The 6085-nt window shown below is 33.9% G+C and overlaps 1 protein-coding gene and 1 pseudogene across 1 annotated transcript in view; one reads left to right on the plus strand and one right to left on the minus strand.

The window, feature by feature from the left end:
• MLIP (muscular LMNA interacting protein) overlaps positions 1–6085 on the plus strand; it is a 179637-nt gene that overhangs the window by 153849 nt on the left and 19703 nt on the right. The gene's annotated exons all lie outside the window — the stretch shown is intronic.
• Positions 3227–3345, minus strand: LOC111731205 (annotated as a pseudogene).

Here is a 6085-nt window from a genome sequence, read left to right on the forward strand (position 1 = left end):
AGCGAGATTTAGAAAAGATTTATTAAAAGTATGTTTTAGAAAGGCAGTGCATGATCCAAGAGAGGAACATGGGTTTTCATCAGAAAGCTGTAATCACACAGAAGTAGAAAGGTCTATCCTATATTTGGGCGTGATGGGTGGTTACAAAGGCATTCCTAGGTGATTGGCATGTGAGGTCATTTTGATTGACACTTTGCTGCTATATAACGCTTTGCCTAGCGTGCATACTCTTACCCAGAATTCAGTCTGTCATAATTAGATTCATGAACTTTTGGGCATAAACATGGTATTATAATAAAGGTACAATGAGGCTGAGGTCGTGGGCAGGTTAGGGTAGTACCTTTTGTGCATGGGTGGTCAGCTTAAACCAGCTATATATTATGGCCCTTCTGTCCTTTGTCTCTAGGGATACAGGAGGGATTATCTAACTACCAACAGGGTGTTCTTTGGGCAGTCTTTAGGCTGGGCCTCCATTGTTTTGTTCCCCTGTGGCTCATGTCTGACTAACTACCTACCTAACAAGATGACATAGGTAGGCCAATGATTTATATTACATATATCCACAAATCTTATGTTTATGATCTAAATTTGAAGTCCAGGATCCTGGAAATCAAAACTTTGGCTATTAAAACTCATGAGAATTATTTTTGTTTTAGATAGATAGATAGATAGAGATATAGACGTAGATATATTTGATATATGTTTTGATATATATTGGGCTATGTATAACTGCTGAAACAATAAAGATTGCAAAGGAAATATGCTGGGTGTGTGGAGTTACTATCTTAAAATCGTATCTCATCCATAGCTATTTTACCAATTTTCCCTCCATTATGCAATATATTTCAAAATTTTTATCTTCACAGTTAATAAAGTACCATGCACAACACATCTGTATATATGGAGTCTGCCTTCTATTTTTTGAGAGGTCAGTTCATTTAGAACGATTCTTCCTGGGCACCAGGAATTCTTTGCCGTGTCTCAACTACTTCCTTGGCCCTCAGATGAGAAATCTAAAATACATATAATGAACAAAAAGTAGAAAGTTTATTGCCCTCCATAACTTTTATTCTTTTCTCCATCCTCTGCCTCATATTTTCTATCTCCTGCTCTCATAATCTCTGAGGCACCCCTGTCTTTTTAAGTCAACCCAAATTTCAATTCTTCTGGCCTACTTTCACATTCCAATTTAAGTATTCAGTTTTGTGTACTTTTTTCTCTTTTCTTATTTTAACTACATTTTCTTCTTTTTATTTAACATGACTAGAGGCTATGTAGACAGGAAGTTATCACTCATCCTTGTTTCCCCTGAGTCTCTATTCTGCCTGTTAGTACCAGCAACAAATAAGAAAACACATGGCAGTCCTATGAATAGAACTGGGAGGAGAGAAAATTAAACCTTCATAGTTGGGATGGCTTTTCTGATCTGTTGGCAGGGAGAAGGCTGGGATTTCCTATTCAGAAAGGCTCTATTTACAGTGAAAGCTTGAGAGGTTTTACAAGAAAACATAAAATCTTTATAGACAGAGAGACAGCTTTGAAGCCCCAGGAGAAAATTCACAGCAATTCTGAGAATATCTACTCTTTCAGTTTTCAAAAATTATATTGTTTGGGGGCGTTGTTTGTGATTGTGCTGCCATTTTACTTCCCTTCTCCCACTATAGCTTTCACTTCAGTACAGGAGAGAATTATTCATCTTCTACCTCTAATCTTCCTGCCCAGAACCCATCCCAGCCCTGACAACTCCTACTCCCACTCCTATTTCCACTCCATCAATATGATTAAATAAAACATTAATCTTATCTAAAATGTCTTTTCCTTTTTTATAACCTATTCTTTAATGTTTTTAATTTATTCACACATGTATTCCCTTTAATTCTGATTTCTCATTCCTCTTTGCCCATATTGCCTATACTAACATATTTTTGTTTGTATATATTTTTTCAGAAGTTCTGTTATTTTGCGTGTATATAATTTAATTTACGTAAATGCTATTGTATCACATACTTCACTCTTTTTCTGTGGGTTTCTTTTTTTTTTCATCTGTAAAAGAGGGTATTAAATTTGGCTCCAAAACTCTTACTCTAGGATCTGAACTAAGCTAATTGCATCAAAATTGTGTGAGAAGCTTTAGAAAAATGCTCATTTCTAAGACTTAAAACTTTTAAACTCAGAACTTACACTGAACTTGATGATCTTAAGTTTTTACCTCATTGAAAATTCTATGCTTCTTCTATAAAAGCAAACTTTTCCTTTTTTGCTTCTTAAATTCCCTAATGATTCAGCAAGAAAACGAACTTCATTATAAAAAATAACTTTACAAAGGAAAACTGTTTATATTAATATGTTTACAAGTGCTTGATTATAATTTTTTTTCATAAAACCCCTAGTAAGTAAAAGAAAACACATTGTTAAATAGTATATGTATTAACTTAGGTCACAAGTTTTTTTTTTTTTTAATAAGTTATAAAATGTTGAGTTCTTAATCAATATTACCTTCTTGTGCTTGTAACATTTACAACTGGGCTGAATGTTTATACATCCAGTACTTACGGATTTTATTTTATTGAATCATAAAATACATATTTTTTCCCACTGCACTACTTCAATTATTAAAAGTTATTTCTTTTTGAAAAAATAACACAGCTGCCATCATGTACTTTCTTAAAGTTTACTTTAAGAAATTAAAGTGCCCTTTTTCATAAGAAGAGATTTTAAAATATAATGATCTTTTATATTAAAATTATGTTTTTGCTAAGAAAAAGTATTTTACTTGAAATATATTTTATCTTTATGCTATGTTAACTGACGAGTTTTTATTAATTTCTTTTCCAAGAAGCTGCTCTTGAGATGGCAGAGTAAAAATAAAGAGGAAATATAACTCTTCTGCAATAAAAAGAGAGAGAGAGAGAGAGAGAGAGAAGAAGGCAAAATGACAGTGTTTTCAATCCTATTCCATCTGTTATTTATCTTTTCTATGTAAAGGACCAGTCCATTTATACTAAGCCAAGGGTGAGGCATCTATTAAAACACTGATGGAAACTACCTATTGAAGTATATTATGCATGGTAAACACAGAGTTTAGGTAATAAACAATCAACTCTTTGGGGGAATTGGGCTTTATTGTTTTTTTTTTTTTTTTTTTTTAGGCAAGGCAACTCTTGGTTGACCTCACAGATTGCAAGGACCTTGTCAGTTTACAATCCCTTATTTTTTTAATTTTTTATGCCTACATCTCCTGGTCATCCTACGTGGTCTTCCATTTTAGTACTAACCAGGTCTGACCCTGCTTAGCTTCCGAGATCAGACGGGATCGGGCTTGTTCATGGTAGCATAGCCTTAGACTACTGTCTTTTGTTTTGCCATATATTAGGGGGTTGGAGCACAGACTTCTGAATCTCTGATGAGGCTTCGTGGTGGTATGCTGTTGTGTGCATGGGGTAGAAAAAAAGAAGAGAAAGAAACTTTTATATCTACAATGAGTAGGGGGACAAGTTTCTCCATAAACTGGTTTTAGGCTGCTTCCTAGGTCATGAGCATCGCTTCTTTAATAAATGTTGACTTTTCTCTTTCACATTCTTTTTCTCCATTTGTACTTGTTTATTTTCTAATTTAATCTATTTGTGAAGTTTATATTTTTACCATTATTGAGAATATCTTAAGTGGTATTATCAATCATTGCATAGCTACTCAGAGAATTGACTCTGATAATCCACAGAAATCCAATAAATGAATTAAAATATTCATATTACAGACATAGTTCCAATAGGGGTTGAATATTTTAGTTGTTCCTCTGCAAGGTGATTTTTTTCCCCTAAGATTTCTTCTGATGTTTTAACAGAGATCAATCAACAGGAATTAAAGTAGATTATGACTTAGCTAGAAAATCTGAAGTAATTCCAACTTTTACCTACTGGTTCAAAGGCTGAAGGGGCTTTGAAATAAAAATTTGTTTTTCTAATGTAGGATATAAATATTTAGATCTAAATATGTGAAAACTATTTTACAAGTATATTTCAAGAATAAAGCAATGTCTCTTTCAGATAAGCAGCTTACAGTTGTTCATAGCTTCAAAATGAGAAAATGAACCCTAAATTACATGATTTGGTTCGAGGTTTCAAAAACCTTGTTTAATAGCCTAATTCTCTACCAGTAACAAAGAGCATAGATTTTGTAACTTTTTTCCCCCAACATGACAGCTAAAAACACTGGAGTCTGAAAGTTGACTAAGCATGATTATTTATTCATTTTACAAAGATTTATTGAGTCTCCCTTATTTACAAAGTACTGTGTCTGCGCTACCCATGCACTGGAAAACAAGGAGATAGAAAGCTGAAGGGCCTTAACCAGGTACTTATTCTCTACTTGTGAAGAAAAAGAAATTAAACAAATAAGCAAAAATTCATTACTTAGTGATAATTGTGACAACGGCAATGCAGAAGATGGTCAAGTAGTTATGACTACATATAACAGAGGTCTCAATCTAGTCTAGTGAATCAGGAAAGACTTAATGAAGAACTGATGTGTGAGGTCTGAAAAGAAGCAAAGGTTGGGGACAGACGAGGCCTTTCAGTTAGAAGGAATAACATTGGGGAAGGTTTCCAGGTGGGAAAGAAAGAAATAGAACAAGGTTGAGAAAATGAAAGAGATATTGAAAAAGCAACTGAAGTTAGGAAGTATAGTTTGAAGTTACCAAGAAGTAAGACTGCCAGACAACTTCTGCATTCCTGGGAATAATGCATTATCTGGATTTGTGAGAAGAAAGCAGGGAGCAAATTGAGGGGTTGCTGAAATTTTGTAAGAAAAAAATGATATTTAAAAAAAGGAGAAAACATGCCACTTACTTTACAGAATATTTTATTTACATTTCAAAACAATCATAAAGTAGGTTTTATCCCCATTGTTTTACATATGAAGAAACAGGCTCAAAAAGTGTAAAGAATTTGTACAAGATTGCACAAAACTAACTTAAAAACAGGTACTTCGCTGATTTTCATTAAGATACTTTCTACGCCCACCCCTCTCCCCCCCAAAACAAAAACAAAAAACATCTGTTCTGTTCATGAAATAGCATCACCGCCTTCTCCACCACCACCAGAATTATAGGCTTTTATCTGGTCAAACAACAGCCCTATATACCTCAGAACTGGAACTCACCACTAAGGCCATCCGACTTCTTTAGGTCTACAGACAGGACAACTAAGGACTAACAATGCAAAGTGGCACATCCAAGAGCATGGTGTGAGTTATTGGCAGAGCTTGGATTTTGCATGAACCACATGATGCTTTTTACATTTCATCCCCAGGCTCCAACCTTCTTTTGGCAGCCACATTTCCAAAGGTTAGTGGCTAGGAGAACCACTATACATGTAATATTCTGACAAAACTTACTGAGGCAGCTATATTTACAGAAAACAAGTCATCTTGAATTTGGGAGGTAAAATCTCCTTTTATTGTTAATAATGTCTATTGGTGTTCCGTCTACATAATTAGAAATCTTCCTGTGTGAATAAATCAAGGTTATTTATTTTCTATCATCACAGATATAAACTGCCTTACTCTCAATTCTAAAACTTTCTGACAACTTTTAGAGTTATTGAGAATTGGATAACTATTAAGATGCTGTAGAATATAAAAACTTTGAGGTGGGTGGAATAGGAGAAAAAGCTTTATAAACTCAAAATTGGTTGTTAATTTTTCAGGAAACCAGAACATGGGCACTGTTTGCCTATGCCAAATCATTTTCAAATTGGATGAATTTGTATAATATTTTCATAAAGAACATTCTGTTCAAAATGGTTAAATGCAAATGAATTGGACTTTTAGCAATAAAAAATGAATGCCACTGAGCAGGTATTTTAAGAGAAGCAGTTCTGAGAAATGAAGTATCAATCATATATAGTTAGGTTCTCCACTAGAGGGCAAAAAGAACATTTTAACACAATAGATGCCTTGGCAGGCTAGCATTTGAAACCAGGCATGTTTCAGGTTATCTAATTGCCCATCATTCTTAAAATGTACTCAATTTAAGCACAATTGACTTTTAAATTTCTTCCAGAAAACTGAGAATAACTAATTTCTTATA

Source organism: Pteropus vampyrus, unplaced genomic scaffold (assembly GCF_000151845.1).
Source record: "Pteropus vampyrus isolate Shadow unplaced genomic scaffold, Pvam_2.0 Scaffold353, whole genome shotgun sequence".
Taxonomy (NCBI): domain Eukaryota; kingdom Metazoa; phylum Chordata; class Mammalia; order Chiroptera; family Pteropodidae; genus Pteropus; species Pteropus vampyrus.